A 13,872-nucleotide genomic window follows, 5' to 3' on the forward strand; every position below is an offset into this window, starting at 1 on the left:
TTTTCTCAGTCAAGGATAGTTTTTTTCCCCGAGTCCTCAGTTGCCATGAACACGCAGAAGTCGGAAATCTGACGTTTCCGAGTTCTCAGTTGTTCTGAACGTGGCATTTGCCTCCGGGTATTCGACGGAAATACATTTCGCGTCTAAAATTGGATCCTTGGGACGTCCCAACTCTGACGCCACCACATTGAAGTTGACATTTAAAATGGTACAGGTAAGGGTTAAGGTTATGGTTATGTAAGGGTTGTGGTTAGGCTTATGGTAGGGGTTAAAGTCAGAATTAGAGTTTAGGGTAGTGACGTCCCAAGGATCCCATATAGCATTCATGGGCGGGGCGTGGCCGTGAGATTCCTCAGAGGGCAGTCCGTTTGAAACGAGCGACAGTAGGAACTAAAAGCTGATATTTTCCAGTCCTGAACCGACAACGGTCCTCTAGAAACAACTTCAGGTAGGTTGCTGAACGATTTAATTCAGTTTAGATAAATGCTATGTTATTCAATTAATTAAAATAAGTGTTTATGTCTGAACGAGTTTCGGATGAAAATATTAAACAATGTGGCTGTAAATATAGGTTTGTAAAATCTATCTTAATCACTTCCAATGCAGTATTCTGTAGTTTGGTCAACATACATTTACTTTTACGTCGGTATCAATTCACATTATATTGTTTTTAAGACAGAGTAAATATTTAGCTCCGGGAAACGTCCCGTTTTAACTCAGTGATAAAGCCGCTTACCGACTGCGTTACCTGTTCTAATGAGCGCGCGTTACGTGTGGTCGGTTTCAGAACCCTGGACAGCGCTGGGGGCTCATTCTACAAACAGGCTACATCCCGACAAAAACAACACAGAAACGTTGAGAGATTTTAAAGTTTGTTTGTAGAAACGCTGTAAAAAAAGTTCAACTGTGTAATTTGTTTTGAAAAAACTCCATGTTTTGTATTAAGAGGTCAGCATTGAAAGAGTAAGAGAGATGTTCTCCAATTGTGACACTCGCAAGCAAGACTTCATCATTTGTCACAGAAATGGGTCATTCAGTAGCCTCGACAAGGCAATACAGTAGCTCCTTAAAGTATTTCTCAAATGTTGTTTCCCCGCTGTTTAAACGTAATTGGTAAGATGGTGCGATATTGTCATTTACCTTTTTTTGGTAATCATTTAGGTTCAAATGTTCGGTTATATGGAGCGAAAGGTCAAGACAGTTTTGTTTGAGACACGTGGCTGTGTTATGTCAAGTATTTCTAAAGCCAACGCGACTATGGCGATGTATCATGCTATTCGTGCCCACCTACAGCCTCTGCCAAAAGCTCATTCGCGTCGCTGGATGTGAACATGTGTCTCTTTCTTCGGTTCAAAGAGGTGCAGCTTAAACCACACATTATAGTAGTCACAGTTCCGTCAGCCAGCACAGGGATGAGACGTGATTATGATATAGCCTAGCTAATACACTATGTGTAGGCAGAGTTCCCGGTGGGAGAGGAGCTGTGGGTGGGGTTGCCAGATTCGCTGCCAAGGGGATATCCCTCTTTCACACTTCTTAATAGCTTACATTGAGCCTTAAGGCCCAGTGCTTTCACCCTGGGAGTTCTGGGTATTTAGATCTGTATAAATGTGTCAGGGGAGACAACCTGCTCAATCTGAGGTAGAGGTATCCACGTTGAGGTAGAATGCAACACAATATTTGCTTTGTTGGTCCATTTGCATGGATATGCTTTATTTATTTCTGTCATAGTACCCAACCTGACACACTGCCGAGCAACGCCCCCTGGAGCAAAGTGCCTTGCTCAAGAGTACAATGGTGGAAGGCAGTATATGGGATAAATAGGTAGGCAGATCAAAACGTATTTGTTTCTGTATCAGTGACTGTGTAGTCTACCATTGGCCTGTATAGTGCTGCTGCTTTAATACGCAGGATTCTATGTTATTCTCCAGGGTTTGGACCCGTGAAGAGGAAGCCTGCACTCTTTGACCCAGTCAGACAAACAATTGGTGAAGGAAAGCTGCTCAAAGAGAGCTTCAGAGACTCACCCAGATCACTTCTATTCAATGGGCTAAGTTAGGATAATGATATTGAAGCACTTGACTATCTTTGCACTTTAGATCTAGTTTATTTGGAAGCAGGGTCTGGCAGACTGACTGACGTTTTAGACTGTTCCCTCATGTCTTCCTGGGGTACAGTGTGTAGGCAGAACTTCAGTAGACTGACATCCAAACTGATTTCCCAGTTGATTCGCTTCAATGATGAGTGTCTAGAACTTCACCAACTCACCCCGATCTCTCCCATTCACTGTTCTACCTCAGGATAATGAGACAGGAGCACTAGATTATCTCTGCTCTAGTTTTAATGGAAGCAGGGAACGTCTGACAGACACATCATTGAGATGCTGTGTAGGCTACACAGCAGCATGTTGAAGTTGTTCACATGAGTAGTGCATTTACACGTGGAGTGTATGTATTTTCCTTGTTGTCCATGGCTTTGATAAGGGTTATAGGGAGCCTGGGTTCGGCCAAGCAGGGTGACAACAGAACAGAACAGAACAGTAGGTGGCTTGGTGGCTGAGTTGGGCTATGAGGATCACTCACTAACACACGGAATGGAGTGGTTTTCCAAAGTGGTAGCCTAAGGGCTGGCTCCATGTAAAATATGACCTTATGAACAGATCTAGGATCATCTTATTGTGCCCAAATACTAACCTTAACCATTGGTTGTCTTCCAACAACATGTGGGAGGAAACCGCACAATAGCCACATATGACCTTATGAACAGATCTAGGATCAGCTTGCAATAGCCGCTCTAACTGCAATGTGAATAATCTATATTCAGTAGGCTTTATCCCTGATAGGACTATAACCCCTTCTCCCCTAACCATGAATTTTCTATATTCAGTAGTCTATATCCCTGATAGGACTAGAAAACCATCTTCCCCAATCTGCATTGACTGCGCTCATAAATGCACTGCTACTCACATACCTCGTGCATTTCATCACATACCTCGTGCATTTCATCACATACCTCGTGCATTTCATCACATACCTCGGGAATTTCATCACGTACCTCGGGCATTTCATCACATACCTCGGGCATTTCATCACATACCTCGGGCATTTCATCACATACCTTGTGCATTTCATTTCATCACATACCTCGAGCATTTCATCACATACAGGCATTTCATGTCAGGCATTTCATCACGTACCTCGGGAATTTCATCACGTACCTCGGGCATTTCATCACGTAGGCATTTCATCACATACCTCTGGCATTTCATCACATACCTCAGGCATTTCATCACATACCTCGGGCATTTCATCACGTACCTCGGGCATTTCATCACATACCTCGGGCATTTCATCACATACCTCGGGCATTTCATCACATACCTCGGGCATTTCATCACTTACCTCGGGCATTTCATCACGTACCTCGGGAATTTCATCGGGCATTTCATCACATACCTCGGGCATTTCATCAGGCATTTCATCACGTACCTCGGGCATTTCATCACGTACCTCGGGCATTTCATCACATACCTTGGGCATTTCATCACGTACCTCAGGCATTTCATCACATACCTCTGGCATTTCATCACATACCTCAGGCATTTCATCACATACCTCGGGCATTTCATCACATACCTCGGGCATTTCATCATCATTTCATCACGTACCTCGGGCATTTCATCACGTACCTCAGGCATTTCATTGCGTACCTCGGGCATTTCATCACGTACCTCAAGCATTTCATCACATACCTCGGGCATTTCATCACGTACCTCGGGCATTTCATCACGTACCTCGGGCACTTCATCACATACCTCGTGCACTTCATCAATACCTCGCTCGTGCAATTCCTCACAAACCTTGTGCATTTCATCACATACCTCAGGCATTTCATCACGTACCTCGTGCATTTCATCACGTACCTCGGGCATTTCATCAATACCTCGCTCGTGCATTTCCTCACAAAGCTTGTGCATTCCCTACATACCTTGTGCATTTCATCACATCCTCTTCAGTCAAACAACCAATAATATTGTGCGCCTCTGGTTCTTTTCCTATGTTTGGTCCGGATCTCGTTCTCACCTGCAGCGAACTGCACCACGGGACAAATTGAAACCGCTGTGCGTCGTTTAGTGTGCGCATCTGAGTATGAATAATGTTCACACCAGTCCAGACGAAACGAACTAAGGGGAGAAACACACCAGAGTTCGGGGGGAGACAAACCCTCTAAACCAATTTGGTGTGAAAGCCCCCTTAATCAGGTCTGTGGGGGGTAAGAGTCATCCATGAATTACTGTACATGGCAGAAGAGAGATGTTGTTGACTTCCACCTGCGTGACAACTAATGACTAACAGTACATCAGAGTCAGGAGAATTATATCTGTTCTACTGTACTGATCATGTCTTCATAGCTCTCAAACTCAACTCTGGACCCGGAAGCAAGTTCCACTGCTTTTTAAAATTGTTCCCCTCTAATCAGGGACTGACTTAGACCAGGGACACCAGATGGGTGCCATAAATGATCAAGTAGAACAGAAAGGCAGCAGTAGTCCAGACTTCGTAGGGTAAGATTTGAAAACCCCTGCATAGGCTGTTGGGCTGTGGGCAGGTAGCTTAGCAGGTTAGAGCATTGGCCCAGTAACCAAAAGGTCAGTGGTTCTAGTACCTGAGCCGACAAGGATAAAAATCTGTCAATGTGCCCTTGAGTAAGGCACTTAACCATAATTTGCTCCATGGGTGCCATGCTACTATGGCTGACCCTGTAAAACAACACATTTCACTGAGCCTATCCAGTATATGTGGCAATGAAACATTTAGGTATTTTTTTTTTATTCAGTAAGAAATAGGTCAGAATAAATTCACATCCAAATGGCTTTGTGCAGACTAGTATGAAAGTATGAAAAACACAGTATGTTCAGCATCTGAATCTACATTTTTACTAATGATTTTTCATTTGTAAAAATACTTGAACGGGAAAAACGTCCAGAATCTTGGGTCTTGCCAGTCATCATATTAAGAGTCAACATTCCCAATACTGGTCTATTTTTATTTTTATTTTTTTATTTTACCTTTATTTAACCAGGCAAGTCAGTTAAGAACAAATTCTTATTTTCAATGACGGCCTAGGAACAGTGGGTTAACTGCCTGTTCAGGGGCAGAACTATGGGGCATCATCTAACTATATTGATGCAAAGTTAGTTCACGTCAATACAGTGTTTGCATAATGATGAATACAAGTGTCCTGAAGCAGATACCACGCCGTTAGTACCCTTCTATGGCACTGTATACATATCGGTTCTATGACGGTTCTATGGTTCTATGACACTGTATACATAGCGGTTCTATGACGGTTCTATGGTTCTATGGCACTGTATACATATCGGTTCTATGACGGTTCTATGGTTCTATGGCACTGTATACATATCGGTTCTATGACGGTTCTATGGTTCTATGACACTGTATACATAGCGGTTCTATGACGGTTCTATGGTTCTATGGCACTGTATACATATCGGTTCTATGACGGTTCTATGGTTCTATGACACTGTATACATAGCGGTTCTATGACGGTTCTATGGTTCTATGACACTGTATACATAGCGGTTCTATGACGGTTCTATGGTTCTATGACACTGTATACAGATCGTTTCTGAAACCTCTTGGAATCTGATCTAGGAATGCCTATTTAATCTGAATAAGAGTGCATATTTGCAGTAACCCGAACCCCCCCCCCCCGACACGCACAGATGCATGCACACACTAACACACACTCAGAAGTCACCTCAAAGCAAGGGCAAGCTGGGCATGGTGATACTGTCATCCATCAGAACTGTGGAGCCTGTCGGACTAACTAACTCACTAACTAACATAGACACAACTGCCCCAGCCCAGACGGTGTTCCTAATGAATCCACCATCTGTGTGGGTGGGAGTTAGAGTTAAGGTGTCAGCATGCTAGCAGAACTCAGCTAAGTGTGCTCGCATACACCCTTAAAAGACCTTCACTTGAAAAACAAGAAAAAATCGGCGACAAGTACTGTTTGAGACGCCTTAGCCAATATACACTTACTCAAAATAGTCAGAATGAATCTAAGATAACTCAAGAAATCTGTCAATTCATTTTGAAGTTTTTGCTAAGGAGATCTTAGTCCCACAATTTTACATCTAACTAATATGTTTAAAAAAACTGAAAAACGAGTTGCCTCTCGTTGAATGACAACAAAGACTTTATTGAAGAATCCCTACTGTGGACCAATTATCGACGAAGGTAGCGTAGACATCGGCTCCGAACTTCGGCTTGCCTCCAAAAAAAAATGTTGTGTGCCTGAACAGCTGAAAAAACCCTCACCGAAGACAAAAACATCACAAAATGTCATCATCATGGATGCACAATCTCTTCCGAACTGTTTCGGCTGGGAAGCTGTCAGACGCCTTTACATTAGAGCAGAGGCACGGGGAACATCTGGGCACAGGAGTCCTGTCACTTCGAAGTCACCACAGAGCAAGGTATGTTTACAGCTCTGTGGAGGACGGGTATGTTTACAGCTCTGTGGAGGATGTGTACAGTGGCAAGAAAAAGTATGTGAACCCTTTGGAATTACCTGGATTTCTGCATAAATTAGTCATCAAATTTGTTCTGATCTTCATCTCAGTCACAACAATAGACAAACAAAGTGTGCACTAATAACACACAAATTATTGTATTTTTCTTGTCTATATTGAATACATCATTTAAACATTCACAGTGTAGGTTGAAAAAAGCTTGTGAACCCCTAGGCTAATGACTTCTCCAAAAGCTAATTGGAGTCAGGAGCTAACCTGGAGTCCAATCAATGAGACAAGATTGGAGATGTTGGTTAGAGCTGATCTGCCCTGCACTATAAAAAACACTCACTAAATGTCAGTTTGCTATTCACAAGAAGTATTACCTGATGTGAACCATGCCTCAAACAAAACAGATCTCAGAAGACCTAAGATTAGGAATTGTTGACTTGCATAAAGCTGGAAAGGGTTACAAAAGTATCTCTAAAAGTCTTGATGCTCATCAGTCTACAGTAAGACAAATGATCTATAAATGGAGAAAGTTCAACACTGTTGCTACTCTCCCTAGGAGTGGCCATCCTGCAAAATGACTGCAAGAGCACAGCGCAGAATGTTCAATGAGGTTAAGAAGAATCCTAGAGTGTCAGCTGAAGACTTACAGAAATCTCTGTAACATGGTAGCATCTCTGTTGACTAGTCTACAATACGTAAAACCCTAAACAGGAATGGTGTTCATGGGAGGACACCACGGAAGAAGCCACTGCTGTCCAAAAAAACCCATTGCTGCACATCTGAAGTTTGCAAAAGTGCACCTGGATGTTCCACAGCGCTGGCAAAATATTCTGTGGACAAAGGAGACTACAGTTGAGTAGCTTGGAAGGAACACACAACACCATGTGTGGAGCTCACATACTTTTCCCACCCTGCTCTGTGACTGTTTACACAGTGTGTTCAATAAAGACATGAAAACATATAATTGTTTGTGTGTTATTAGTGTAAGCAGACTGTGTTTGTCTATTGTTGTGACCTAGATGAAGATAAGATCAAATTTTATGACGAATTTATGCAGGAATCCAGGTATTTAAAAAATGTTCACATACTTTTTCTTGCCACTGTATGTCTACAGTTCTGTGGAGGATGGGTATGTTTACAGTTCTGTGGAGGACAGGTATGTTTACAGCTCTGTGGAGGACAGGTATGTTTACAGTTCTGTGGAGGACAGGTATGTTTACAGTTCTGTGGAGGACAGGTATGTTTACAGCTCTGTGGAGGATAGGTATGTTTACAGTTCTGTGGAGGACAGGTATGTTTACAGCTCTGTGGAGGACAGGTATGTTTACATGCTGTTCATACCCATACAGGCAATAATACAGTAGAAACAGTCTATAGACAATGTGTGCAAATGAGGTAAGATAAGGGAGGTAAGGCAATAAATAGCCCATGGTTGCGAAGTAATTACAATATAGCAATTAAACACTGGAATAGTAGATATGCAGAAGATAAATGTGCAAGTAGAGATACTGGAGTGCAAAGGAGCAAGATAAATAAATAAATACAGTATGGGGATGAGGTAGTTGGATGGGCTATTTACATATGGGCTATGTACAGCTATGTACAGGTGCAGTGATCTGTGAGCTGCTCTGACAACTGGTGCTTAAAGCTAGTGAGGAGATATGTGTCTCCAGCTTCAGTGATTTTTGCAGTTTGTTCCAGTCATTGGCAGCAGAGAACTGGATGGAAAGGTGTCCAAAGTAGGAATTGGCTTTGGGGGTGACCAGTGAGATATACCTGCTGGAGCGCGTGCTACAGGTGGGTGCTGCTATGGTGACCAGTGAGCTGAGATAAGGCGGGGCTTTACCTAGCAGAGACTTGGGTTTGGCGGGTTTGGCGACGAGTATGAAGCGAGGGCCAGCCATCGAGAGCATACATGTCGCAGTGGTGGGTAGTATATGGGGCTTTGGTGACAAAACGGATGGCACTGTGATAGACTGCATCCAATTTGTTGAGTAGAGTGTTGGAGGCTATTTTGTAAATGACATCGCCGAAGTCGAGGATCAGTAGGATAGTCAGTTTTATGAGGGTATGTTTGGCGGCGTAAGTGAAGGAGGCTTTGTTGCGAAATAGGAAGCCAATTCTAGATTTCATTTTGGATTGGAGATGCTTAATGTGAGTCTGGAAGGAGAGTTTACAGTTTAGCCAGACACCTAGTTATTTGTAGTTGTCCACATATTCTAGGTCAGAACCGTCCAGAGTAGTGATGTTGGACGGGCGGGAAGATGCGGGCAGGAGGAGGCTTGGGCGAGTTGCTATGGAGGGTGCATGGCTGTTGACCGGGGTTGGGGGAGCCAGGTGGAAAGCATGGCCAGTCGTAGAAAAATGCTTATTTAAATTCTCAATTATAGTGGATTTATCGGTGGTGACCGTGTTTCCTAGCCTCAGTGCAGTGGGCAGCTGGGAGGAGGTGGACTTTACAGTGTCCCAGAACTTAGTGCTACAGGAGGAACATTTCTGCTTGAAAAAGCCTTAGCTTTCCTAACTGCCTGTGTATATTGGTTCCTGACTTCACTGAAAAGTTGCATATCGCGGGGGCTATTCGATGCTAATGCAGAACGCCACAGGATGTTTTTGTGCTGGTCAAGGGCAGACTGGTCTGGTTAGAACTGTATGAACAGTATGAGCAGAATAATGGCTAATGGCTTGTGTCAGGTTGTATAGATACATCTGGGAGGGAGATAAAAGAGTGTGAGAGAGAGAGAGAGAGACAAAGAGAGAGAGAGAGAGAGACAAAGAGAGAGAGAGAGACAAGGAGAGACAAAGAGAGAGAGAGAGAGAAAGACAGAGAGACAAAGAGAGAGAGAGACAAAGAGAGAGAGAGACAAAGAGAGAGAGAGAGAGAGAGAAAGACAGAGAGAGACAAAGACAGAGAGAGACAAAGACAGACAGAGAGAGACAAAGAGAGAGAGAGACGAAGAGAGAGAGAGAGACAAAGAGAGAGAGAGAGAGAGACAAAGACAGAGACAAAGACAGAGAGAGACAGAGAGAGAGACAAAGACTGAGAGAGACAAAGACTGAGAGAGACAGAGAGTGAGAGACAAAGAGAGAGAGACAAAGAGAGAGAGAGACAAAGACAGAGAGAGACAGACAGAGATAGACAAAGACAGAGAGAGACAAAGAGAGACAAAGACAGAGAGAGACAAAGACAGAGAGACAAAGACAGAGAGAGACAAAGAGAGAGAGAGAGAAAGTTAAAGAGAGACTATGTGTTATGCAAGTGTATGAGATGGGTGTTCTGTCTGCTATCTGCCTGGTAATGGTGAGGAGGCGTGGGGGTTGGTGGAGGGAGGGTGGGGGTGGGTGGGTGCTCTGCTTGGTAATGGTGAGGAGGCGTGGGGGTTGGTGGAGGGAGGGTGGGGGTGGGTGCTCTGCTTGGTAATGGTGAGGAGGCATGGGGGTTGGTGGAGGGAGGGTGGGGGTGGGTGCTCTGCTTGGTAATGGTGAGGAGGCATGGGGGTGGAGGGAGGGAGAGAAAGGGGGAGGGGCTGTGAACAGGCCTACTCCACTAGATTAATACTGTAGGTTTTATCCTCTCCGAATGGGACGCTCTGGCTTTAGTCCCATAATCCCCTCTGGGAAAGATGATTGCTTCGAATCTCCTGAATACTGTGTTGCCATCACAGGCCGTCCCACTACCCGCATGCACATGCACACACTAACAGTTGTATAATGAGGAAAGTGGCATCACCGTGGTTAACATGTTTGAAGGCTGATTATATTCAGATATTACCTCTGTGTCCGTTACTGATACAGACCCTTGCTGTAAGACAGTTTTCTGTAGAATCACAGTGTGTTGGTGCTAGCTGTGGGTTACAGTGTGTTTGTGCTAGCAGTGGGTTACAGTGTGCTGGTGCTAGCAGTGTGTTACAGTGTGTTGGTGCTAGCAGTGGGTTACAGTATGTTGTTGCTAGCAGTGGGTTACAGTGTGCTGGTGCTAGCAGTGGGTTACAGTGTGTTGGTGCACAGTGTGTTACACTAGCAGTGGGTTACAGTATGTTGGTGCTAGCAGTGGGTTAAGTATGTTGGTGCTAGCAGTGGGTTACAGTGTGCTGGTTAGCAGTGGGTTTTGTTACAGTGTGTTGGTGCTGAGTGGGTTACAGTGTGTTGGTGCTCGATGGGTTACAGTTTGTTACAGTGTGTTGGCGCTAGCAGTGGGTTACAGTGTGTTGGTGCTAGCAGTGAGTTACAGTGTGTTGGTGCTAGCAGTGGGTTACAGTGTGTTGGTGCTAGCAGTGGGTTACAGTGTGATGGCGCTAGCAGTGGGTTACAGTGTGTTTGTGCTAGCAGTGGGTTACAGTGTGTTTGTGCTAGCAGTGGGTTACAGTGTGTTGGTGCTAGCAGTGGGTTACAGTGTGTTGGTGCTAGCAGTGGGTTACAGTGTGTTGGTGCTAGCAGTGGGTTACAGTGTGTTGGTGCTAGCAGTGGGTTACAGTGTGTTGGTGCTAGCAGTGGGTTACAGTGTGTTGGTGCTAGTAGTGGGTTAAAGTGTGTTGGTGCTAGCAGTGGGTTACAGTGTGTTGGTGCTAGCAGTGAGTTACAGTGTGTTGGTGCTAGCAGTGGGTTACAGTGTGTTGGTGCTAGCAGTGGGTTACAGTGTGTTGGTGCTAGCAAGGTGTTACAGTGTGTTGGTGCTAGCAGTGGGTTACAGTGTGCTGGTGCTAGCAGTGGGTTAAAGTGTGTTACAGTGTGTTGGTGCTAGCAGTGGGTTACAGTGTGTTGGTGCTCGCAGTGGGTTACAGTTTGTTACAGTGTGTTGGCGCTAGCAGTGGGTTACAGTGTGTTGGTGCTAGCAGTGAGTTACAGTGTGTTGGTGCTAGCAGTGGGTTACAGTGTGTTGGTGCTAGCAGTGGGTTACAGTGTGATGGCGCTAGCAGTGGGTTACAGTGTGTTTGTGCTAGCAGTGGGTTACAGTGTGTTTGTGCTAGCAGTGGGTTACAGTGTGTTGGTGCTAGCAGTGGGTTACAGTGTGTTGGTGCTAGCAGTGGGTTACAGTGTGTTGGTGCTAGCAGTGGGTTACAGTGTGTTGGTGCTAGCAGTGGGTTACAGTGTGTTGGTGCTAGCAGTGGGTTAAAGTGTGTTGGTGCTAGCAGTGGGTTACAGTGTGTTGGTGCTAGCAGTGTGTTACAGTGTGTTGGTGCTAGCAGTGGGTTACAGTGTGTTGGTGCTAGCAGTGGGTTACAGTGTGTTGGTGCTAGCAGTGTGTTACAGTGTGTTGGTGCTAGCAGTGGGTTACAGTATGTTGGTGCTAGCAGTGGGTTACAGTATGTTGGTGCTAGCAGTGGGTTACAGTGTGCTGGTGCTAGCAGTGGGTTAAAGTGTGTTACAGTGTGTTGGTGCTAGCAGTGGGTTACAGTGTGTTGGTGCTCGCAGTGGGTTACAGTTTGTTACAGTGTGTTGGCGCTAGCAGTGGGTTACAGTGTGTTGGTGCTAGCAGTGAGTTACAGTGTGTTGGTGCTAGCAGTGGGTTACAGTGTGTTGGTGCTAGCAGTGGGTTACAGTGTGATGGCGCTAGCAGTGGGTTACAGTGTGTTTGTGCTAGCAGTGGGTTACAGTGTGTTTGTGCTAGCAGTGGGTTACAGTGTGTTGGCGCGAGCAGTGGGTTACAGTGTGCTGGTGCTAGCAGTGTGTTACAGTGTGTTGGTGCTAGCAGTGGGTTACAGTATGTTGGTGCTAGCAGTGGGTTACAGTGTGCTGGTGCTAGCAGTGGGTTAAAGTGTGTTGGTGCTAGCAGTGGGTTACAGTGTGTTGGTGCTAGCAGTGGGTTACAGTGTGTTGGTGCTAGCAGTGGGTTACAGTGTGTTGGTGCTAGCAGTGGGTTAAAGTGTGTTGGTGCTAGCAGTGGGTTACAGTGTGTTGGTGCTAGCAGTGAGTTACAGTGTGTTGGTGCTAGCAGTGGGTTACAGTGTGTTGGTGCTAGCAGTGGGTTACAGTGTGTTGGTGCTAGCAGTGGGTTACAGTGTGTTGGTGCTAGCAGTGTGTTACAGTGTGTTGGTGCTAGCAGTGGGTTACAGTATGTTGGTGCTAGCAGTGGGTTACAGTGTGTTGGTGCTAGCAGTGGGTTACAGTGTGTTGGTGCTAGCAGTGGGTTACAGTGTGTTGGTGCTAGCAGTGGGTTACAGTGTGTTGGTGCTAGCAGTGTGTTACAGTGTGTTGGTGCTAGCAGTGGGTTACAGTGTGTTGGTGCTAGCAGTGGGTTACAGTGTGTTGGTGCTAGCAGTGGGTTACAGTGTGTTGGTGCTAGCAGTGGGTTACAGTGTGTTGGTGCTAGCAAGGTGTTACAGTGTGTTGTGAGTGTGTGAGTTGCGTTGTTTGTCGGGGCGGGTTGTATAATGTTTCACGTGTCTACAGGGTTCCACACACACACACACACACACACACACACACACACACACACACACACACACACACACACACACACACACACACACACACACACACACACACACACACACACACACACACACACTCGTTATGAAGAGGGTTGAACCAAGGCCTCATACCTTTTAAATCAATTTTAATCAATTATGATGAACTGTAAGATCTCCTCTTCAGGAGACCTCTCTGTGTGTGTGTGTGTGTGTGTGTGTGTGTGTGTGTGTGTGTGTGTGTGTGTGTGTGTGTGTGTGTGTGTTTGTTAAAACCTGTTTCTGAGTGTTCTGACCTTCAGACACTATCAGAAGGCATCTACATTCAGACTCCTCCTGTCTGGATCCTACTGTGGTTATCTGGTTTTCTGAGAACACAAGGCTGCCAAAGACCTGATGAAACTAACCAGCTGTCGGAAGATGCTTATGCTCGTTCACCTTGTGATGACCCTATACTTGTGATGAAAGGTCAAGTTTTGGTCAAACCCACTTCTGAACTTTTAATTGCTGATAAGATGATTACTTCTGTCAGGGGGAGGTCAGATGTATTAAAATGTTGTTGCCATGGAAACTCACGCACAGAGGACTGTGAGAGACTGTATGAGTTATAGGATGTTACAAGATGTCTTAGACATTTTGCCGAACTTGGGGAGAACTATCATATATTGTTATACTGTACTCTGTATTTTTTTCACCTTTATTTAAACAGTTAGGCTAGTTGAGAACAAGTTCTCATTTGCAACTGCGACCTGGTCAAGATAAAGCATAGCAGTGTGAACAGACAACACAGAGTTACACATGGAGTAAACAATTAACAAGTCAATAACACAGTAGAAAAAAAGAGAGTCTATATACATTGTGTGCAAAAGGCATGAGGAGGTAGGCGAATAATTACAATTTTGCAGATTAACA

The 13,872-nt window shown here is 44.9% G+C and overlaps 1 protein-coding gene across 2 annotated transcripts in view; it reads left to right on the forward strand.

The window, feature by feature from the left end:
• The first annotated feature begins 343 nt into the window (after positions 1–343).
• LOC135508496 (synaptosomal-associated protein 25-B-like) overlaps positions 344–13,872 on the forward strand; it is an 82,687-nt gene continuing 69,158 nt past the window's right edge. The window contains exons 1-2 of one of the 2 annotated variants that reach the window (XM_064928745.1): positions 359–448; positions 1,732–1,824. The gene's annotated coding sequence lies outside the window, so the exon portion shown is untranslated. Of the gene's footprint in view, positions 449–1,731; positions 1,825–13,872 lie in introns of both variants that reach the window. The other variant, XM_064928744.1, reaches the window with a different exon arrangement.

Source organism: Oncorhynchus masou, chromosome 21, assembly GCF_036934945.1.
Source record: "Oncorhynchus masou masou isolate Uvic2021 chromosome 21, UVic_Omas_1.1, whole genome shotgun sequence".
Taxonomy (NCBI): Eukaryota; Metazoa; Chordata; class Actinopteri; order Salmoniformes; family Salmonidae; genus Oncorhynchus; species Oncorhynchus masou.